Here is a 24154-nt window from a genome sequence, read left to right on the forward strand (position 1 = left end):
GATCAAGGATGATGTCACATAAACTAGTTTTTTTTTAAGACGTGGTTTCACCATGTTGGTCAGGCTGGTCTTGAACTCCCGACCTCAGGTGATTCGCCTGCCTTGGCCTCCAAAGTGCTTGGATTACAGGCATGAGCCACCACGCCCGGCCCATAAACTAGTCTTTTATGATGTCTTGGACTTACCCTTCTTTGAGAAATAGAGATAGTTAGAGTTGGCCTTATGAAGCTGGGGGCTAGTTTTGCATATGATTCAAGAGATGATGAAAAAAACTCCTATTGCTTTCCTTATACCCCAAATTTCATAATTAGTGACTTATGCTTTTAAGTCTTGAAGGCTTTTCATCATGAGTTTCTGTTAAAATATAAATATCCAGCTTCCATCCAGAATCTTACCAGGATTCCTGCCACCAACTGAGAGGACACAGTGGAATGACCTGGTGGGAAAACTCATCCATCCCTGCTGGGCCTGAGGGGTGAGCTGGAAGGAAGCTGGCTTCGCCAAGGACTTTTCACAGCTATCCCTGGCTCTGGAATGCAAGATTCTAGTGTACAGATTGCATAATTATTCAGAAGAGCAAGAGTAATGCATATATATTTCACCTGCTTGAAACTGGTTGGGAATTTGCTTCTGGAATTTAGTTTATTTTCTTTGCTGATTAATTTATAAACTATTCCATCTTTCTCCTCCCTTTCCTGTCAATTGGTGCCCCTTTTAGGGATTGTTGTGGGCAAGAGACTATGATTTTCTACCAAAGTGTTTGTTACAATTCAATTCCATCCTGCTATTCTGGGAAAATGTGGATCCCCTCTCAACCATCATCCCCTCCCTTTCTCAGTTTTTGTTCTGCTTCTGAAGATTTTTTTGTTTTGTTTTGCTTTGTTTTTTAACATGTGGGTGATATAATTGTTGAGCAATTTTGGTGAAATTCATTTCCATTTACCAACGTGTGAAGAGTACGCATTCAGGGACCTCAAACATAGGTATACAATCCACTGTGGACAGTGTTTGAGGAAACTTGGCTGTTTACCACCACAACCTGATGAAGTGAATGATGGACTCGAGCCTTTCCAGGCTTGGCTGGCAGCCCCCGAGTCTCAGTGCCCTTCTAGGAAGAAGTGCACTAAGGTCACCCTGTACAGGGAGGGAGAGTCACATGGCTCTCCACCAAGAACAGATCCCCTCCCTCCCCTGCCTCACCCCTGCCTCTTGAGAGCACCATGTTGAGAGACGTGCTGCAGGAATGAGTTTGTTAGGAAGCTCTGGCAAACACACCTGGTTCTTTTAACTTCCTATATGCTTCATGGTGGTGGACTTTGAGAAACTTCACCATTGATTAAAAATGGCTTTCAATGTTAAAAATAGTTCTTTTGAGTTTTGTTCAGTCTTTTTTCCTTTTTCTCAATATATTTCCCATTTTTACTATGCATATTCATATACATAATTTTTTTTTTTTTTCTTGAGACGGAGTTTCACTCATGTTACCCAGGCTGGAGTGCAATGGCGCGATCTCGACTCACCGCAACCTCCGCCTCCTGGGTTCAGGCAATTCTCCTGCCTCAGCCTCCTGAGTAGCTGGGATTACAGGCATGCACCACCATGCCCAGCTAATTTTTTGTATTTTTAGTAGAGACGGGGTTTCACCATGTTGACCAGGATGGTCTCGATCTCTTGACCTCGTGATCCACCCGCCTCGGCCTCCCAAAGTGCTGGGATTACAGGCGTGAGCCACCGTGCCCGGCCCCACATAATATTTTTTAAAAAAGGGTTTTACAACATAGAGTTTTTATCACCTGGTTACAACTGAATATATTGTGAACATTTTCTCTTTTCTTCTACAGCAGTTAAAATAATTACATAGTTTGGAAGAAACATAAATTTTTAAGTAGTCTCCTTGGGGAAAGTTAGATATAATTTTTTTCCAAGAAGACTTCATTGTTTTTACAATGCCTTGGGCAAAAGGGAAGTCCTGTTGACGGTAGCTTTCTACAGATGATAGAAACTTGCCTTTCAATTAAGCTTGTAGCTTGCTTCTCTACACCCACATAATCATGAATCAAGTCATCCACTTTGCGTTTTCCAATCTGTCTCTCCCAGTGCTTCCTGTTTCCTATCCAGTCTCCCTGGCACACACGAAGATGAACTTTCCTGACTCCAGCACTCCTGGCTCCTCCCTTGGAAAAGAGATGATATTAGTTGACCTTGATCTACTCAAAACTTTATCTTCAGTTCCACATTAGGATTAGCCTTTAATAATCTGAAGATATGGCCGGGCGCTGGTGGCTCACACTTGCAAGCCCAGCACTTTGGGAGGCCGAGGCAGGCAGATCACGAGGTCAAGAGATCAAGACCATTCTGGCCAACATGGTGAAACCCCGTCTCTACTAAAAAATACAATAATTAGTTGGGTGTGGTGGCGCGCGCCTGTAGTCCCAGCTACTTGGGAGGCTGAGGCAGGAGCATTGCTTGAACCCGGGAGGTGGAGGTTGCAGTGAGCCAAGATCACGCCACTGCCCTCCAGCCTGGCACCTGGTGATAGAGCGAGACTTTGTCTCAAAAATAATAATAATAATAATAATCTGAAGATATAATTCAACTGCTTAAAAGAAAATATTATTAGAAGACCTTGGTAGAATTAAACGTATCAAGTAACACTGGATTCAGACACTATGTAGATATGGTTTCGTGACCAGCAAAGGCTGCTGCTCCAGTGTTCTGTCTGAAAGATAATCATCTGTTACTTGCCTTAAGATAATGAACACTTTCCATAACAGTCTCCAACACTTCCTTATAGTGCCAACTGCTTCTTACTTCTGCCCCGCCCTCCCCTGAAAAACTACTTTAAAAAAAAAAAAGCCAGGTGCAGTGGCTCATGCCTATAATCCCAGCATTCTGGGAGGCCAAGGCAGGTGGATCATATGAGGTCAGGAGTTCAGGACCAGCCTGGCTAACATAGTGAAGGCCCGTCTCTACTAAAAATACCATATTAGCTGGGTGTGGAGGCGTGCGCTGTAGTTCCAGCTACTCAGGAGCCTGAGGCAGGAGAATTGCTTGAACCTGGGAGGTGGAGGTTGCAATGGGCTGAGATCACACCACTGCACTCCAGCCTGGGTGACACAGTGAGATTCTGTCTCAAAAAAAAAGGTAAGAAAGTCAACCATATCCATAGACACGAAACTTGCATAAGACTGTTTGGTAAAAGATAATGAGAGTTTGGAATATGCACACTCATTTTCTGACATGAGAATTTCTTACTTCTTAATTCATCCTAATAAGCCAACAAACCCCAAGGGAGACCCAGGCCCAGGATGGCTGAGCGCAGCGTTATTTATTTCCCAAGCTGTCAGTGGACAGCCTGCTCTGCCTCCCGTTCTGCTGATGTGCAACTCACTGGGTTCAGAGTTTATGCGTAGCCCCAGAGCAAACTCAAGGTACCCAGCTGGTGACTGAAAGGCCATTTCTTCTGTTCCGGGTAGAGCAGTCACAGATTCTAGAGCAGGGGCCCTGACACTTGGTGAGGAGCCTCCACTTTGCCTTTCCCTGAAGCAAATCATTAACGTCCAGCACAGGGCAGTTGTGTCAGCTCTGCAGACAGAGCCTGGCCCCTGTGGCTGCTCTCCCCAGGATTCAGCGTGTCTGCTCTGAGATCTACCTGCAGGTCCTTAGTCAGGGCAGGTCTGGTCTCCTTCCCTAACTGGCACCAGCCAGGATTAGAGACTGAGTGGCCTGGGGCTCAGAGAAACAGCCGGGCTCCTCCTTTCCTCCCTCCTGTGTCACCCTTGTTAAAGCCTGGAGTTCCAGGAGCAGCAGCCTTCTCCCTCCACCCTCTTCAGGAACACTGGAGCCTGGTGGCCATTTGGGTGACCTGAGTGCCCTCATAGCAGCAGGGTTTGCTTTGTCGTCATGATTGGCATCCCATGTGCCAGTGTCATCAGATGGTTAGAGTGGGGTGTGGGGAGCATGGGGCAATTGTGCTGTGGATTTTCTTTTTCCTAGAGGCAACATTTGGAACTAGAAACCTATTTACATGCACTTAGCATTAATTTGCATATGATCCTCTCATAAGTAACTCCAAATACTTCTCTATGAATTCAACTAATTAGCGCAGCTAACCACTATTGTAACCCAACCCAGCATTAAGAGCATTAAATACATAAAATACTGAATAGATTTGTAAAGTCATCATCATGATAATGGTAAATCAGCTTAGGTCGCTCACAAATGCAGCTGGCAATGGTTGCTCCTAGCCCTGATTCCGTATGCTGGAGTGATAGCTCAATTAACAGATTCCAGGGAAATTGTACCTTTAAAGGAAATTGTACCTTAATAAAGAAAATTGTACCTTTAAAACAGTTGGCTGAGTAGGACTCCCCACCTCCCCTAAAAGAAGGAAAAAGAAATTAATGTTAATTTACTATCTTTCATTCAATAGGCACTGCTCTAAGGCGGGCAGTTATTATTACACGTGTATTCTACCATTCAATAAGAAATGTACATAGTTGTTGGTTGAGAAAGAGAACTCGTAGAAAATGTCATTTTGTAGATTTGTAGGTTATCTGAGATTGCCCTTAGGGTTTGCAATGTTTGACCTGCATGACTGCCTGTGGCAGCTGAGTCTGCCTTTCCCTCCTGTCTTCCCCGTGATTAGACCTCAGCTTGCCTCACTTGAGAATAGAAGTATGGGGAGGGGAGCAGCTCAACTTGCTCTGGTGTTGGCCCTGTGTTGAATCCCACCCGATGGGTTCCACTGGGCCTTGATACTGTCCTGCACATTATTGAAATGACACACTCACCATGGGGGTGTATAGCTGACTTTCAGTAGCATTTGGAAAAATGTTACCCCTTTAGAGGTTGGGCAGGGCATAGGAGGGATCTGTTCTCAAACAGTAAAAGAGTCCCCAAAATTCAAGCTACTCTGTGCAGTCACCTTGAAGTACTGATCTTTTTTCTTTTTTTGTTTTCTTTCTTTCTTTTTTTTTTTTTTTTTTGAGATGGAGTCTTGCTCTGACACCCAGGCTGGAGTGCAGTGGTGTGATCTCGGTTCACTGCAACCTCCACCTCCCAGGTTCAAGCAATTCTCCTGCCTCAGTCTCCTGAGTAGCTAGGACTACAGGCATGCACCACCATGCCTGGCTAATTTTGTATTTTTAGTAGAGACGAGATTTCACCATGTTGGTTAGGCTGGTCTCAAACTCCTGACCTCAGGTGATCTACCTGCCTCAGCCTCCCACAGTGCTGGGATTACAGGCGTGAGCCACTGCGCGCCGCTGTATCTATTCCTTTTTTTTTTTTTTTTTAAGGATGTAGGAAAATGTTTTAATTTTAGTACGGCCTGTTCAGTCTCCCTCCCTCACACAGTCTCCCTGTTCTCCCAATCCACAGTCTGCACAGTTATTTGAGAAAAAAGGCCTGGAAATGATGGTGTGATATTGCAGGGGAGTGCTGCCACCCCATGACTTTTGGGCATAAATGATATAAATAAAGTTGGGGGGAGTTTTTTATTTGTTTTAAACATTGGGGCCTTGCCTCCGCCTCCTCATTATCAATGTCATGTCCTGAAGGATGAATAGCTCGAGATTCAGGAGACCCAGGCTGTGGCTGAGCCCTGTCCTGTGAGCTCCTGTATAACAGTGGGCCATTTCTAGCTCCATTTCCTAAGCTGATTCCTCCAGTTCATCACACCTCCGACTCACACTAAGCCTATGTCTTTTTATTAGTGTTACTGTATAGTTTGAGCCACACTGATGACAGAGTGTATTCATGATGTCCTAGAGCCTCCTATTTTTATCCCTGTAGGTTTCCAAGGTATTACGTACATAATGAATTAGGAATACTTCTGTAGTAAGAACAAGTTGTGTGTTATTCTCCTGGTGAAAACCTTTTCCACTGTGGCCCCAGGGCCTAGAACCTTCTCCTGTGAACCTGTCTAACAGTAACAGACAAGTTTACTTCTTGCAGGTGAGCTCAGTTCTGTGCTAATGAGTTCTTCTTTCTCCACTACTACCCCCAGACATGATCAAATAAATCTTCGCCAGCCAACCTTTGCTGTGGATGGCAACCATGGTGAAATCCACGCCATTGGACTTGAACAGAGGGAGGGTCTTCACTGAGAAGTTAGAGGGAGGAGAAGTGTCTGTCTCCATAGCTTTCCAAAATGGTCTTGTCCTGTGTGGTGGGGTGTTTCTGGGGTGATAGCGTTTCTGTTATATTGTGGCCTGATTGATATACAAACAGTATGTGGAACTTTGTTTCTAGAAAAAAAAAATGTGTGGCTATGAATAAATTAATCAACAAATTGATAAGTAATTATTCTGTGATTTGGGGTAGACTGCTTGGTGCAATATTTTAAAGCATACTTATTTTTAAAATAAATCATTGCCCTACCTTAGGTCTATTTCTCCCAACACCAGAGAACTAGTTCAAAATTATAAATGTGGGTAAAATGTAGAATGGAATTGCCAGCGTCTCTGAACGGACTGTGCCCCGTCATTGCCCATTGTCTTATTCATCCACCGAGATCTCACTGTCCTCCTTCTGTGACTTCCCCTTCTTTGAACGTCTCTGGGACCTGCTTGATTAGGCACTGCCTTGCCTCTTCATTTTTTGTTTTCTTGAGTTTTATATTGTGATGTAGATTTTAAGTCCCATGAGTTAGAACTATCTTATGTTACTTCTGTTCTCGTAGCACCGTTTGGCTCGGTGTTATGTGTCCCGATATGAAGTTGTGTTTCTCATGCTGAATTTGTATGATATCACATGGCTATAAAGGCGTCAGATCTCCACATCAAACTATAAAGCAAAAACAGATAGAATACAAGGAGAAATACCTGAATTCCATGTTATAGCTGGAGCCATCAACACCAGTATATCAGTAACTGATAAATCTAACAGGCAGAATATCAGTGAGGTCATAGCTGTACTGAGCAGAACCATCAATCAACTGGATGTAACTGACATTGTAAACATTTTTTCTAACAACAGCAGAGTAAGTATTCTTCTCAAATTCATGCAGGTTATTCAACAGGATACGCCGCATTCTGGGCCATAAAACCTACCTTAACATATTTACAAGACTAGAAATCATACAAAGTTTGCTATAAGACCACAATGAAATTAAAGTTAAAAAACAAACAGATAGTTGGAAAATCCCAGAATACTGGAGATTAAACAATACATTTATTATTTATTTATTTATTTATTTTTTAGATTGTATTTTAGGTTTTGGGGTACATGTGAAGAACATGCAAGATTGTTGAATAGGTACACACATGGCAGTGTGATTTGTTGCCTTCCTCCCCATCACCTGTATCTGGCATTTCTCCCCATGCTATCTCTTCCTAACTCCCCCCCCCGCTGCCCCTCCCCTGTTTCCCCCTGACAGACCACAGTGTGTGATGTTCCCCTCCCTGTGTCCATGTGTTCTCATTGTTTGACACCCACCTATAAGTGAGAACATGTGATGTTTGATTTTCCGTTCTTAAACAACACATTTCTAAATAACACGTGGGTCAAGGAATAAGTCTCAAGAAAAGTTTAAAAGTATTTTGAATTAAATAAAAATGCAAATACAACTTTTCAAAATTTGTGGAATGCAGTAGAAACCATGATTAGACGGAAATTCATAGCACTAAACGAACATATTAGAAAAAAGAAATATCTAAAATCAATAATCTAGTTTCCAATTTACCTGAGGAAACTAGCAGAAGAGAAATCCAAAATAAGCAGATGTAAATAAATAAATAAATAATAATAATAATTAGAACAGAAATCCAAATAAGCAGACAAAAAGAAATAGACTAAAAACTAGAACAGAAATCAATGAAATTGAAAGCAGAAAATCAACCCAAAAGTTGGTTTTTTGAAAAGACCAATAAACTTGATAAACCTTTAGGCAGGCTAAGGAAGAAAGATGGTAGAAACAATACTAACATCAGAAAATAAAGATGGGCCATCGTGATCCCATGAACATTAACAGGATAATAAAGGATTATTATGAACAACTCTATGTCCACACACTTGATGGCCTAGATAAAATGGATCAATTCCTTGTAAGACACAATCTATCCAAACTCTCAGAAGAGACAAAGGTAATCTAAATAGAACTAAATCTGCTGAAGTTGAATCAATAGTCTTCCAGCTGGGCATGGTGCCTCACACCTGTAATTACAGCGCTTTGGGAGACCAAGGCAGGAGGATCCCTTGAGTCTAGGAGTTCAAGACCAGCCTGGGCAACATAGTAAGACCCTGTCTCCACACTAACTAAAAAAATTAGCTGGGCGTGGTGGTATGTGCCTGCAGTCCCAGCTACTTGAGAGGCTGAGGTTGCAGGATCGCTTGAGCCTGGGAGGTTGAAGCTGTAGTGACTCATGATAGTGCCACTGCACTCAGCGTGGGTGACAGAGTGAAACCCTGCCTCAAAAAAACAAAAACAAAATCAAAAACAAAACAAAACCCAACAAACTTCCAAAACAGAAAGGAGCAGGCCCAAATAAATTCACTGGTGAATTCTACCAACATGTAAGGAAGAAATTATATTGATTTTCTACAATCTTTTCTAGAATATAAAAGAAGAGAGAATAACTCCTTATTCATCCTATGAAGCCAGTATTACCCTAATATAAAAACTGAAAACATGACAAGAAAGGAAAACTATAGACCATTATCACTGATGAACACAGACAGAATAATCCACAGCAAAATATCAGCAAATCACATCCAGCAATGTATTAAAAATATTATACAGCATGACCCAGTGGAATTTATTTCAGGCATGCAAGCCTGGTTCACCATTTGAAGATCAGTTAATGCAATCTATCACATTAACATGCTAAAGAATAAAAAAACTAATGATCATATAAATTGATGTAGAAAATTATTTAATAAAATTCAATACTCATTCGAGGATTAAAAAAAAAAAACTATCCACGAATCAGGAACAAAGGGTAATTTCCTTAATTTGTTAAGAAATATTTACCAAAACCCCACAGCTAACCTCATACTAAGGGTGAGAAAGTTGATGCTTTCCTGGTAACATCAGGAATAACGCAAGGATATCCCCCCTCAAACCATTTAGACTCAACGTTGTTGGGATGTCCTAGCTTACACAATAAAACAAGAAAAGGGAAAAAGAAGCACAACTGTCCCTGGGTGTCTATGGGGATTGATTCCAGGGACCTGCCAGTCATACCCAAATCCATGGATCCTTCGATCTAATGAGTATATCTTCAATACAGAGATCCTTATATAAAATGGTGTCATATTTGCATGTAACGTATGCAACACCCTCCCACAAACTTTAAATTATCTCTAGATTATATTACCTAATTCATTGTAAATACTATGAAAAGAGTTGTTATGGCGTATTTTTTTAACTTGTATTTAAAAAAAATTTTTTTCCCAAATAATTTGATCCGGGATTGGTTGAATTCGTGGATGCAGAACCGATATATATGAAGAGCTGACTGTAAATAGATTGGAAAGGAAGAAACAAAAGCATCTTTCTTTTTTTGTTGTTGTTGTACATTGCATGACTATCTATGTAAAAAATCCTAAAGGATCCAGAGAAGTCCTAAAACTGCTGAACAATTACAGTAAGCCTTCAGGATACAAGGTTAACATTCAAAAATCAATTGCCTTCCTACATGCCAATAATGAACAATTGGAATTTGAAGTTTAAAACAAACTGTCGTTTACATGAGCACCAAAAAGAAAGAAAGATTTAGGTAGAAATCTAACAAACCAAGTACAAGATCTATATGAAGAAAACTACATTCTCTGGAGAACCCTGATATAAAAAGAAAAGAAAACCACAAAACTCTGTTGAAAGACATCAAAAAAGATCTGAATAAGTTGAGAAAGAATCCATGTTTGTGAATAAAAAGACTCAACATTGGCAAGATTTCAGTTTTTCCAGACTTGATCTACAGATTCAACACAATCCCAATCAAATTCCAGCAAGTTATGTTGTAGGTATCAACAAACTGATTCTAGGGTTTATATGGAAAGACAAAAGACCCAGAATAGTCAACAAAAATATTGAAGGAGAATAATAAAGTCAGAGAACTAATACTATACAACTTCGATATTTACTATCAAGACAGTAATCAAGACAGTATATATTGATGAAAGATTAGGGAAATAGATCTATGACATACCATCGAGATCCCAGAAATAGATCCACACAAATGGAGTCAACTTGTCTTTGACAAAGGTGTAAAGGCAATTCAATGGAGCAAAGATGGTCTTTTCAACTAATAATACTGGATCAACTGCACATCCACGTACAAAAAAAAACTCTTACATACAGACCTCACAGGAATCACAGACCTAAATGTAAAATAAAACGATCAAACTCTAAAAGATAACACAGCTGGGCACAGTGGCTCACACCTGTAATTACAATACTTTGAGAGACAGGCTGGAGGATCACTTGAGCTCCTGAGTTTGAGATCATAAATAGAGTCTGCCTGGGCAACATAGTAAGCCCTCGTCTCTAGGAAAAATAAAATTAGCCCAGTGTGGTGGTATGCATCTGTAGTCCCAGCTCCTTGGGAGGTTGAGGCAAGAGGACTGCTTGAGCCTGCCTGGGAGGTCAAGGCTTCAGTGAACTGAGACGGCACCACTGCACTCCAGCCTGAGTGACAGAGTGAGACCCTGTTTAAAAAAATTTTTTTGTGTGTATAGCTGTACGATGTGTTTGTGTTTTAACAGTCAAGAGTTAAAAAACAAGAAAGAGTTTATAGAGTAAAAAAGTTACAGGGAGCTAAGGTTTATTACTGAAGAAAGAAACATATTTATATTTAAAAACATGAATTTATAAAAAGATTTATATATTTAGGCCAGGTGCGGTGGCTCATACCTGTAATTCTAGTACTTTGGGAGGCCGAGGTGAGTGGGTCACCTAAGGTCAGGAGTTTGAGACCAGCCTGGCCAACATGGTGAAATGCCATCTCTATTAAAAATACAAAAATTAGGGGAGAAATGCCAGATATAGGTGAAGGGGAGGAATGCAGCAAATCACACTGCCATGTGTGTACCTATGCAACAAACTTGCATGTTCTTCACATGTACCCCAAAACCTAAAATGCAATTAAAAAAAATACAAAAATTAGCTGGGCATGGTGGCACGTGCCTGTAGTCCCAGCTACCCTGGAGGCTCAGGCAGGAGAATCGCTGGAACCCAGGAGGTGGAGGCTACAGTGAGGTCATTGTGTTCCAGCCTGGACAACAAAGTGAGACTTCATCTCAAAAAGAAAGGTGGGGGGGGGTTGGAGGGAGAGAGAGAGAGAGAGAGAAGAAAGAAAGAAAAAGAAAGAAAAGAAAAGAAAAAGAGAAAAGAAATAGAACAACGTACGGAGCGAGTGGGCTATTTGGGATCGAGCTGTAATGACATGCCGCTAGACCGCTCCAGGCCGGCCCACTGGGGCCACCAGAGGGCAGCGACGGCCTGGGAAGGTGCTGCCACCTGCTGGATGTGCTTCCTGCTGTTCCTTGCATTCTCAATTCAGAGCTCAAAACCTGGGTCCTCCCTGAGTTCTGGTCTGAGCTGAGCGACTTGCCTAAGTTTCAGGACAGTAACTCCGGGTGAACCCCTTTTTGGCACTGACTGGCTGAGTTCACAAAAGGCTCCTCTGAAGGGAGCGAGGTGTGACTTCCCTCCTAGTGCCAGAGACAGGCCTGACCAGGTAACCAGGCAGCACTGACGCGCGGTGGGGACACTGAGCTATCCTTTTTCCGGACCTTCCAGCCCGCTCTGTGGATGCGAGGGAGGATAGGCTTCAGAGTTCCTCAGACATGAGCCACATGCGGAGACAGTGTGGGGGCATCCAGCTTGGGGGCCATGGTACCCCACAAAAAATGTTGCTCTGGCCCTAGTCTCTTGTGTTGTGGCTTGCCTTGCTGCTGCCCCCATTCATCCCTCAGCCATGGGTACAAGCGATCACACTCTGGGAGACAGTGGCAGAGTGTTTAATCTTTAAAAGGAGCTTCAGCTCCCAGGCTGAGGTGGGTAGATTGCTTGAGGCCAGGAGTTGAAGTTCAACCTGGGCAACACAGTGAGATCCCATCTCAAAAAAAAAAGAGAGAGAGAGAGAGAACACTATTCCTGCCCTTCCTAAGCCCTAATAAATTACTATGTGTGTATATATATGTGGAAATCCAAAATTTGTATATTAAAATAATTTGGCAGGGTGCAGTGACTCACACCTGTAATCCCAGCACTTTGGGAGGCCAAGGTAAGGATTCCTTGAGCTCAGGAGTTCTAGACCAGCCTGTGCAACATCTTGAAACCTTGTCTCTACCACAAACCCCGTCTCTAAATACAAACATTAGCCAGGTGTGGTGGCACATGCCTGTGGTCCCAGCTACTCAGGAGGCTGAGACAAAAGAATTACTTGAATCTGGGAGGCAGAGTTTGCAGTGGGAGATCGCACCACTGCACTCCAACCTGGGTGACAGAACAGGACTGCATCTCAAAAAATAACAATAATTTATCTAACAACAAAAAGGTGGCACTAATTGGCTTCTGTGCCTCTACAACATAGGTTCTAAATCAACTTAAACATTGGCTAACATAAGCCAATTAACAAAACTTCATAGCATTAATCAAAGCTGTGGATTGAATTATGGTTACATCTTGGAATCCTATTAAATTTAATCATGGTGGCCAGGCATGGTGTCTCATGCCTGTAATCCCAGCACTTTGGGAGGCTGAGGCGGATGAATCACCGGGTCAGGAAATTGAGACCATCCTGGCCAACCAACATGATGAAACATCCTTCTCTACTAAAAATACAAAAATGATCCAGGTGTGGTGGCACGTGCCTACAATCCCAGCTACTCAGGAGGCTGAGGCAGGATAATCGCTTGAACCCAGGAGGCAGAGGTTGCAGTGAGCCGAGATCACGCTACTGCACTCCAGCCTGGCAACAGAGCAAGATTCCGTATCAAAAAAAAAAAAAAAAATCGTGGTATGCTCGTATAATCTTAGAAAAGTCACTGAATAGAAAATAGAGGAAAATTAGGTATGCCTCACTGTAACTGCAGCCTTGCCTAAATTTCCTATAGTGAAAGTAGTCATTGCCCAAAATGTCTTGGATTTGGCATAGTTGCTCCAACACAATGAATAACAAAATAAAATAAAGTCTTTGACACTTACAAATTGGCTCGATAAAATAGACCCCACAGATTCTCCGTAAATTAATATAAATTAAAACAGGGGCTTCAAGGATTGAAACGTATTATATAAAATCTAATTCGTAAAAAGATGATTATCCCCCTTCTTTCTCCACTAAACAGTCCCGTTTTTCACTTTTCCAGTTCTTACACCCAGAAAAAATAAATGACATTTCATGGCAATGACACCAACCTTAATCCTGCGGTCCCATCCATTAGCTCTCACACACATTACCCAGTTTTATTAAAATCACTGACCCCATCCAATCAACAACCAGCAAACGTTTTGATACTATAGATTTGGCTATAGTATGCACGTTCTGCATTCTGCCTCTTTCCACAGCCTCTCAGCCAGAGTCTGCCTTTACCCTGAAAGGACACAGTACTCCGCAGGGTGCACAGTTTTGCCACCATGCACAGTCCTGGCAGACAGGATCTTAAGTACATCTGTTTTCTCCCAGGAGCACAGGTATGGCTTCCTCTTCCTAGGCTATTCATTTGACACATTCATTAAGGGCATACAAAGCCAACACTTAGGGCTTTTGGAGTTCTGGTGGCAACATACTTCCTATTTACATGTTTTCCTTCAACTCACTGCTGCTGCTTCTTACAAAGCAGTCCACCTTAAATGGGGCTTTCACAAAAGAAGCCTATAAGTCTGTGCAAATTAAAATCAACAGGCACTCCATTGGTGCCTCCAAAACTCTTTTACTACAAAGGCGTTGACAACCTCTTCTCAGGACTCTCCTGTAGGCTATGGACCACCTACAATGGCCATAAGTTGCCCAAAGGCTTCTGATGCAGGAAACTGCCCCTTCCAGCCTTGTGCTATACTCCGTTGGAATAAAAATATGTGGCTAATACTGCCTTTTTTTTTCTTTGTAAACAGGGTTTCTCTCTGCTGTCCAGGGCTGGCATGCAGTAGTGCCATCAGTTTACAACAGCCTCAAACCTCTGGGCTTAAGTGTTCCTTCCACCACAGCCTCTCCAGTAGCTGGGACTATACATGTGCACCACCATGCTCGGCTACTTTTTTTTTTTTGGTATTTTTGGTAGAGGCTGGGTTTTACCACATTGCCCAGGCTGGTCTTGAACTCCAGGCTCAAGCAATCCTCCCGCTTTGGCTTCCCAAAGTGCTGGGATTACAGGTGTGAGCCACCACGCCCAGCCCTGGACGGTCGTGGAAACAGAGAGAGGCTCTCACAGCCCCTGAACTTGTGACCCTCCCTCATAAAGATGATGGTGCTCCGCGGAAGGTCGCTGCTTTCCATCCCTTAGAATGTCCCCGATAACGGATGAGACAGCTCAGCCAGTCAGGACTGGGTGTCCTGGCCAACAGATGGCCCCATCTCCACAGACATTGCAAATTCTTGGGCCATTGCCTAGGAGTTGTCCCTTTCAGGGTAAAAAAACTCTTGGAATCTCTTGCCTGATGTATTCCCAAAATGCAGAAAACGACACGTTTCTGCATGTACTGAGGCCGCAATGCAAGGTCTTGCCAGGACACTCCTTATCTTCGTCCAAGTTAGACACTACTGTTAGTAACCAAGGCATGCAGTGCACTTCTCAAAACATGCTGGGCTCTTGGAAAAGGCATTCCATAGAAATTTAATATCCCTGATAAGTCCCAGGTAGCTGCTCTGACTGAGAGATACAGCAGTCTCCTCAAGCAAGTCCTGTTCAAGTTTCAGTCTGGGAAGTGGGTCACTGTCTTGCCCCAGACTTTAATTTCTCTTGATTCAAGCCACTCAGCCAACTCACACCTTACACCAACTTGAAGAAAAATCTTTCCCAGGCTGGGCGCAGTGGCTCACACCTGTAATCCCCACACTTTGGGAGGCTGAGGCTGGCGGATCACCTGAGGTCAGGAGTTTGGGACCAGTCTGACCAACATGGAAAAACCCTGTCTCTACTAAAAATACAAAATTAGCTGGATGTGGTGGCACATGCCTGTAATCCCAGCTACTCAGGAGGCTGAGGCAGGAGAATCGCTTGAACCCAGGAGGCAGAGGTTCTGGTGAGCCAAGATCGTGCCATTGTACTCTAGCCTGGGTGACAAGAGTGAGACTCCATCTCAAAAAACAAAAAAGAAAAATCTTTCCTATCTTCCTTTCTTATATAGAAGGGGGAATATGTCTCCTCTTCGTGTATGTAAGAATTCATTATATATGAGGCTCCTTAATTATGATTTCCCTCATTTGCATAAATTTTCATTCTACCCTCCATCCCGTAAGGATTGGAGGCCAGGCCAAAAGCACATACTCTCCTGGGACCCCTTAGCCATAGTGTCCCTGGGGCCAGGCAGTTGCTCACCTGATAGGGGACTCATTTGAACCTAAAACTTCTACCACTCCCCAAGAAAGCAAAATAAAAAATATGCCCGTGTGTGTGCACACCACAAGCACTACTGACTGCTGTTAATCTAGGTGCTTTCATTGGTTTGTAATTCAGAGGCCCAGACTTACCAAGGAAGTTGTTGTTTCAACTAGCCATGACAAATGCTGAGATTTGTCACATGCCACGTGAGCCACATGCCATCAGGTTTGGCTAATGCAAGCCCTACAACCTGTAGACTCCCCTTGCTTGCCGGTCACCAGCCACACAGCACATGGTAATTGGCCAAATTAGAGGATCTGCATGTAGGCTGATGTCAGAGCTCCAACCTTAGCCACAGACATTTCAATTGGCAAACAGCCTTACACTCCATTAACCACTTACACCCAAATTAAGGCATAGCATTTAAAACCTATTTGCTGAAGAACTCATCGCCCATCTGGGCAAAACTTTGGATTGTTGGGAACATTTATATTCGACCACTCCTAATCGGGGCTTTAATTGTGCCAATCAGGCTCTGGCACTGATGGGCCCATCCCCAGCACATGTAAGACTGCCCCCACCTGAGCATGGATATGCTATTCTACAAATGTTTCTCAACTAAGGACAATTTTGCCCCCAGGGGACATTTGGTTGTCACAAAATCGGAGAGGGTGCTACTGGTATCTAGTGGGTGGAGGCCAGGGAGGCTGCTACACCTCCCACAGCCCACCAGACAGCCCCCACAACAGAGTTATTCAGATGCCCCAAACCTCAATAGTGCTGAGGTTGAGAGCCTTGATTTGTAACAGTGTTTCTTCTAGAAGTGCAGAGCTCTAGAACCAAATTTCCTGGATCCCTGAGGCAAAAGTAACTTTTGAATAAATGAAATGGTTTATTTCCAAACAGTTTTTTCATTTGGTTCTTTTTATGGGAAAAAAAGCCAGCAGTTGTTATAATTTTCTGCTATTTAGATCATATAAAGTTTTATCTGACATGGGCAGAGTGTACATGACGTTAACCAATTAAGTGAAAAAAGAACTGACCACTATAATAAAACAGTTACAAAACTGTTTTATTATATTAGTCAACTGAAATAATCTTATATGAAAGACATTTTCATATAAGATTATTTCTCATATGAAAGAATTTTTCATAATTGTGGCTTTCTTTCCCCATTGTTGTATTCATATACGTATATTTGTATACATTTTCAAACAGGTTACAATTTGTAATTCCAACTTGTCTGTAAAAATGCAACTTTAGCCGGATGTGGTGGCTCATGCCTGTAATCCCAGCACTTTGGGAGGCCAAGGTGGGTGGATCACTTGAGGTCAGGAGTTCAAGACCAGCTTGGTCAACATGGTGAAACGCCACCTCTACTAATAATACAAAAATTAGCTGGGCGTGGTGGCGCGCACCTGTAGTCCCATCTACTCCGGAGGCTGAGGCAGGAGAATCACTTGAACCCAGGAGGCAGAGTTTGCAGTGAGCCAAGATAGTGCCACTGCACTCCATCCTGGGCGACAGAGTAAAACTGTGTCTCAAAACAACAACAACAACACACCAAAAAAGTACAACTTTATGTTTATAAATGTAGTAAGATAACACTTTCCAATAATATTTCTTTCTTTTTGGGGGGTGGGGGTAGGAGACAGAGTTTCACTCTTCTTGCCCAGGCTGGAGTGCAATGGTGCAATCTTGGCTCACTGCAACTTCTACCTCCTGGGTTCAAGTGATTCTCCTGCTCAGCCTCCTGAGTAGCTGGGATTACAGGCGGCTACCACCATGCTTGGCTAATTTTTGTATTATTTGTAGAGACAGTGTTTCACCATGTTGGCCAGGCTGGTCTCGAACTCCTGATCTCAGGTGATCCACCCACCTTGGCTTCCCAAAGTGCTGGGATTATAAGGCGTGAGCCACCACACCCAGCCCCCAAACAATATTTCTCAACAATTTCACACGTTAATAAACAATTTGCAGTCTTGAAAGATGATATTTTTCTGGTTTCATAGTGACGGAAAACAAGATGGAATAAGGAAAAGGTAGTTCCCTCAAGGCTGTAAGAAGGATCAAGTTTAAACACTGAAATGTTTCTATTCGTCTGGTCGTCATATGCAAAATAATTTAGTAAATAATTACTTCTTACTTTAAGTAGCTAAACTTTTTGTCTTTTAAAACTCAGTTCTATTGAACTGTAATCTATATACATTAAAATTAAAAGTAAACTTTAGTGGATTTTGACTTCTTTTGCTTTTGAAGTTATTATTTAGAGGAAAATGTGTTAAATAGCAATAAAAATAGGTTTAAGAAGTACAGCTTGACTACACTGTGGAAAGTCAGCAGTTTCAGTAAGTCAATAAAATCTCAATCATTCTGTCAAACTAGGAGAAAGTCCAGTGTGACTGAATAGGAAGAATTTTGAATTTAGAATGTCTGTTTTATTATGAATTAGGAGTTAGGGTATCCTGCTATGAAGTCACAGTGCAACCGACTTTACTTTTGAATCTCGATGTCTTCATCCGGACGGGGATGGAGACTAAAAGAGGATTAGACTAAAAGACCTCTCGGGTTCCTTGCAGCCCAGACCTGCTGTGGCTTCCAGGCCCTGCTTTCAGAACAGTCACCCCGGCCACTCCCTCCTGGAATTCCTCCTCCCGCCTCCCATCTGTCCACACCCTCCTGCTTTTCTGCCTCCTCCTCCTGCTGCTCTTCCCTGACCTCCTTCCCAGCCTCTTCTGAAACGTGGGAATGGTGCGGGCTTCACCCCGGCCCTCTGATCTTGGCACTGCCCACTCTTCCTGGCGGCAGCAGCCTCCTGCCTGCCGGTAATGCCCAAGTCTGTGTCTCCACCCCAGCTTCCCCGCCCCGGCCCCAGGAAACATCAGGCGGCCTCAGGATATTTGTCCGCGGGCGTCCACAGGCACGTCCAACTCCCCACGCCTGGACAACCTCCTCTCCTTCTCCCTCCCACCCCATATACTGCTTCTTCCCCATTTCCCTGTTTAGGTGAAAAGCACCAGCACTCATTTCAATCTCGCAGGCTTGAATGATCTTTTTACTTCTGTGGAATTGCTTGTAATATCTCCCGTTTCATTTCTAATTGAGCTTTTCTGGATCTTCTCCTTTTCTTGGTTAATCTCACCAGTGGTCTGTCAATTTTATTTATCTTTTCGAAGAACCAGCTTTTCATTTCACTTATCTTTTGTATTTGTTTTTGTTTTCAATTTCATTTAGTTCGGCTCTGATCTTTGTGATTTCTTTTCTTCTGCTGGGTTTGCGTTTGGATTGTTCTTGTTTCTCCTGTTCTATGAAGTATGATCTTAGATTGTCTGTTTGTGTTTTTTCAGACTTTTTGATGTAGGCATTTAATGCTATGAACTTTCCTCTTAGCACCACTTTTGCTATATCCTAGAGGTTTCGATAGGTTGGGTCACTATATATATTCCAGAGATTTTCCAGCTTAAATTTTAAAGGCAATTTGTCATTACAGGGATGTTAACAACCACCAATGTCTTCTGCTAGTAATAAGCTCTTAGATAGTAAATCACACCAATTTATAATTTAGCACCATATACACAATATGCTCAAAAAACGCAATTCTTCACAGCACATTAATACAATTATTAGGACTTACTGGACTATGGTAATCAAATATGTCACAGAAAGTGCCCAGTTCTGCCAGGGAAGACAAGTTCAGGGAGCCGTTTTCTGCTTTACAGACAACCAACATGGAAATCGAAGTGAAGGAATTTAACATATTTTCAACATTTAAATTCATGATTGTGACTCCAAATCACCATTTCTTTTCTGTAGTATTATAGGATACAAAAACTCTCCTTCCACAACCTATGGAATTATTAACTTAACATCCAAACATTCAACACCTCCCTTATTTCAGCATTTCACTATTTTCTGGTTGCTGCAGAAAAACACCCAGCATTTAATTCTGCATCTTCAAAAAATGGGCATTTCCCCTTATCTACGTATCTTTTTTTTAATAAAAAGATGATGATTTTTTAATGAAAGATTTCTTCTTTCATTAAAAAATGTATTTCTAGAATTGTAGAAGCTTACATTTATAAAATAGCTGGAAACCAATTTCTCTGGATTCAAAAACAAGGCCGACTGATATCCACAGGTAAGACAGTGCAGGACGTTATCAGATTTGGCTTCCTTCTCTGTTTCATCCCAGCCTGGATTGCACTCGTTTTCAGTTTCTCTGTTTTTATAGGTGAGTCTTCTTCAGTTTCTTGGTTGGCCGCTTTGTTCTTCTGCTTCCATTTTACCTTTTGTTCCTGAATTTTTTGACTGAAGAGTTTTCCTTTCTGGCAGCCTCTTCCATTCCTGCTCTGAAACTTGCCTCCGTCTCTTGTTCTGCTTTATGCCCCTCATTGGAATTCTTTATTCTGAGGAGGCAAGCACTGAGGTTGCTCCATATAGATTTGCCACCGGTAAATCAGATATTCGCCACCTCTAATATTCAGGTTTGTAGTTTAGGGAAGCAACAGGCTCTACCTTGTAGCTGTAAACCAAAAGTAAAATTCTAAGCAATCCCAGCTAACAGAATGGACTCCTCCTCTTGGCCAAGGGCATTCTAAAGTAAATCCAAAACACTGCTTCAGGCCATGACGGGAAGCATGAGTAGGACATGCCTCATTACACCTTTCTCCCTTGGGGATTCAGGTGCATCTGGCCAGCCTTAACATTAAAATGGAGACTTTGCAAATGACAAAACAGACTCTGTAGCAATAAGATACCAACAAGACAGATAGCAGTTCCTGAAATAAATAAGTGTTTTATCCCAAAATATATTTCTTTGACATCTTTTGAAATGGCCCTGAAAAGTTGTCTCTTGTGGGGAAAATCTGTATTCTGTAAACAATCCTTTTCCTTTTCCAGGTCCTTTTCCTGATTTAAAAGAGAATTAACTAACAGCCTGGTACCCTCTTTTTTTGAGGTGGAGTTTCGCTCTTGTTGCTCAGGCTAGAGTGCAATGGCGCGATCTCAGCTCACTGCAATCTCTGCCCTCTGGGTTCAAGTGATTCTCTTGCCTCAGCCTCCTGAGTAGCTGGGATTACAGGCATGCGCACACCATACCCAGCTAATTTTGTATTTTTAGTAGCGACGGGGTTTTAGAATGTTGGTCAGGCTGGTCTCGAACTCCTGACCTCAAGTGATCTGCCCACCTCGGCCTCCCAGAGTGTTGGGATTACAGGCATGAGCCACCATGCCCAAGTGAGCCTGGTACCTTTTTAATTCTGATAAGAAACATTTGCAATCTAGTCTCTCTGAAACCTGCTACCGGGAGGCCTGGAGGCTTCATCTGTATAATAAGAACCTTGGTCTCCACAACCCCTAATCTTATCTCAGACACTTCCTTTTGTTGATTCCAGGTCTTTAGATAAACTTAGAAAATCTTTGAACCCACCTATGACCTGAAAGCCCACCTGCTTTCAGGTTGTCCCCCACCTTTGAGAAGTCCCACCTTTCCAGACGAAAACCAACGTATACCTCACATGTATTGGTTGATGTCTCATGTCTCATGATAAAATCTATACCAAGCTGTAGTCTGACAATCTTGGGCACATGCCCTGAGGATCTCCTGGGGCTGTGTCATGGGCCATAGTCACTCACATTTGACTCAGAATAAATCTCTTCAAAGATTTTTGGAATTTGACTCTTCACATTTTTTTGAATTTGACAGAATTTGACTCTTGTCATCTGCATAGCCTAGTGTAGTGGGCTATATCATCTAGATTTGGGTGCATACCCTCTATGATGTTTGAACACAACGAAATAGTTTAACAACACATTTTTTAGAAGCTATCCCTGTCATTCAGTGGTGTATGATTGTATATATTTCTTTTTTGTGTGTTTGAGATGGAGTTTCACCCGTTGCCCAGGCTGGAGTGCAACGGTGCGATCTCAGCTCACCACAACTCCCGCCTCCCAGGTTCAAGCAATTCTCCTGCCTCGGGCTCCCGAGTAGCTGAGATTACAGGCATGCATCACCACGCCTGGCTAATTTTGTATTTTCAGTAGAGACAGGGTGTCTCCATGTTGGTCAGGCTGGTCTCAAACTCCCAACCTCAGGTGATCCACCCATCTCAGCACCCCAAAGTGCTGGGATTACAGGCGTGAGCCACTGCATCCGGCCCCTTATATTTCTTCTCATGTCACACATGTATCCACCATTATGGTATCATACAGATTAGTTTCACTTACCTAAAAATCCTGTGTTCCACCTGTTCAGTCTTCCCTCTCTTCTAACCCTGGGCAACCACTGATTGTTCTACTGTGTCCACAGTTTTGCCTCTCACAGAAATATCATGCAGCAGAAACTGTACAGGATAATAACATTTCATTGTCTGGAAGTACCACAGTTTATTCATTCACCTGCTAAAGAACGTTCTGGTGGCTTCCATCCATGTGCAGGTTTTTGCGTGGGCCTAAGTTTTCAACTCCTCTGAGTAAATACTAAGGAACATGACTGCTTGTAACAATGTTTAGTTGTGTAAGAACCTGACAAATGGCCTTCTAAGTGATTGTGCTATTTTTCATTCTCACCAGCAGTGACTGAAAGTTCCCGTTGCTTTATATCCTCTCCAGAGTTTGGTGTTGTTCGAGTCTGGATTTTAGCCATTCTAACAGGCGTATAGCAGTATCTCGTTGTTTTAGTTTTCAGTTGCTAATGACAGATGATGCTGAGCATCTTTTCATATGATTGTTTTCCATCTGCATATCTTTTTTGGTGAGGAATATGTTCAAATTTTTTCCCAATTTTATAATTGGGTTGTTTTCTTATTGTTGAGTCTTAATTGTTTTTGGTTTGTTTTGCATATTTTGGAAAACAGTCCTTTATCAGATATGTGTTTTGCAAAGTTTTCTCCAGAGAGAATATTTTTTTTTCCAATCTGGCCTTGAGGTCTCTCTGTAGAGTGCTGTAAGCTCGAGCCCCACCCATCGGATCTGGTTGTGGGTGTTTACAATGTGCCTTTCGGGGGTTACTTCTTTATCCTGGCAGACGGCGTAATGCCTAAGTGTCTGATCTGTGAGCAAGTGTCCTTCTCACACAACACGCCTGTTTATACTGGCAGATTCCCTTGGGGCTCTGGTCTGACCTATGTCCAGTTTATTTCTACCAACATAGCCACTGTCTAGGAGAGCCCTAACTAGGAAAGAAGTTAGGTTTGGGTGTGTGAATCAGGTGAGACACAGAGGAGGTAACTGAACAAAACACAGGAAATACCAGGAGCAGTGTATTACTTACAGGTCCCAGAGAGAACAGGACAGCATGCCTCACAGGGCCAAGCGAAATGGGGAAGCCATCCTGGACACACACACTCAACCAGCACGTGGCGAGCAAGAGAGATATGGGGAGGGACTGGTGGGCCAGGCTTTATTAAATTCCAAGGTGTGAAATGAGCAGGTTTCTCATGGGAAGTTTTAATTAGTGGCTTCACAGCAAGCAGGCATGAATTCTGGAGTCCTGCTGTGACTGAGAGGTGGCCACTGTGGAATGCCTGTGTTGTCCATGCAGAATGTGGTGGTCAGTGGAGTGCGTCAAGCAGGCTGTATCTAGCTATCCCATAGAAAGGGGGTCACCAGGAGGTGGCTGTATGGGGCAGATATCTGGATCGACCACCTTGAGGAATCGGGAGAAGGTGGACTAGAAGCCACATCAAAGGTGGTTGAGCCCTGCTTCTTGTATGAGAACACCCACTTACATTCAAAATGCATACTAAGGCAACATAAAATGATAGGAATTCACTGCACACTCTATCGCTGGTTTTCACGTTTTCCTTTTCTTTTTCTTTCTTTTTTTTTTTTTTTGCTAGGCTGGAGTGCAGTGGCACGATCCCGGCTCACTGCAACCTCCGCCTCCCAGGTTCAAGCAATTCTCCTGCCTCAGCTTCCCGAGTAGTTGGGACTACAGGCACATGCCACCATGCCTGGCTAATGTTTGTATTTTTTAGTAGAGTTGGGGTTTCACCATGTTGGCCAGGATGGTCTTGATCACTTGACCTTGTGATCTGCCCACCTCGGCTTCCCAAAGTGCTGGGATTACAGGCGTGAGCCACCGTGCCGGCCTTAACATTTTCTTAATGGTGGCTTTCACAGAACAGAGGTTTGAATTTTAAGGAAGTACAACTTATCAACATCTTCCTTCAATGGATTGTGCTTTTGGTGTTGTATCTAAGAAAAAATCACAGTCATCTGGATTCTCTCTGATGTTACCTTTTAGGATTTACAGTTAGGTCTCTGATCTATTTGGAGTTAGTTTTCGTTAAGGGTGCATGTGAATGTCCAGTTTATAAACCAAAAATAAAATTCTAAGCTCCCAAGCCATCTGAATGGATCCCTTCTCTTAACAAGGGCATTGGAAAGGTAACCCGAAAAACTAGTTCAAGCCATGATGAGAAGTGGGGGTCAGACATGCCTCATTGCATTCTCCTCCCTTTTGAAATTACTAATAGAACAGATTCTTTAAGCCTGATGAGAACACAGTCTATTCTCTCTGAAGCCTGCTACCTGGAGGCTTCATATGCATGATAAAACCTTGGTCTCCACAACTTCTAATCTTAACCCAGACATTCCTAAGTCTTCACACAATAACTTGACTCTTTCAACCAGTTGCCAAACAGAAAATCTTTGAATCCACCTA

The sequence above is a fragment of the Sapajus apella genome, unplaced genomic scaffold, assembly GCF_009761245.1.
Source record: "Sapajus apella isolate SASKATOON/1434 unplaced genomic scaffold, GSC_monkey_1.0 scaffold70, whole genome shotgun sequence".
NCBI lineage: Eukaryota > Metazoa > Chordata > Mammalia > Primates > Cebidae > Sapajus > Sapajus apella.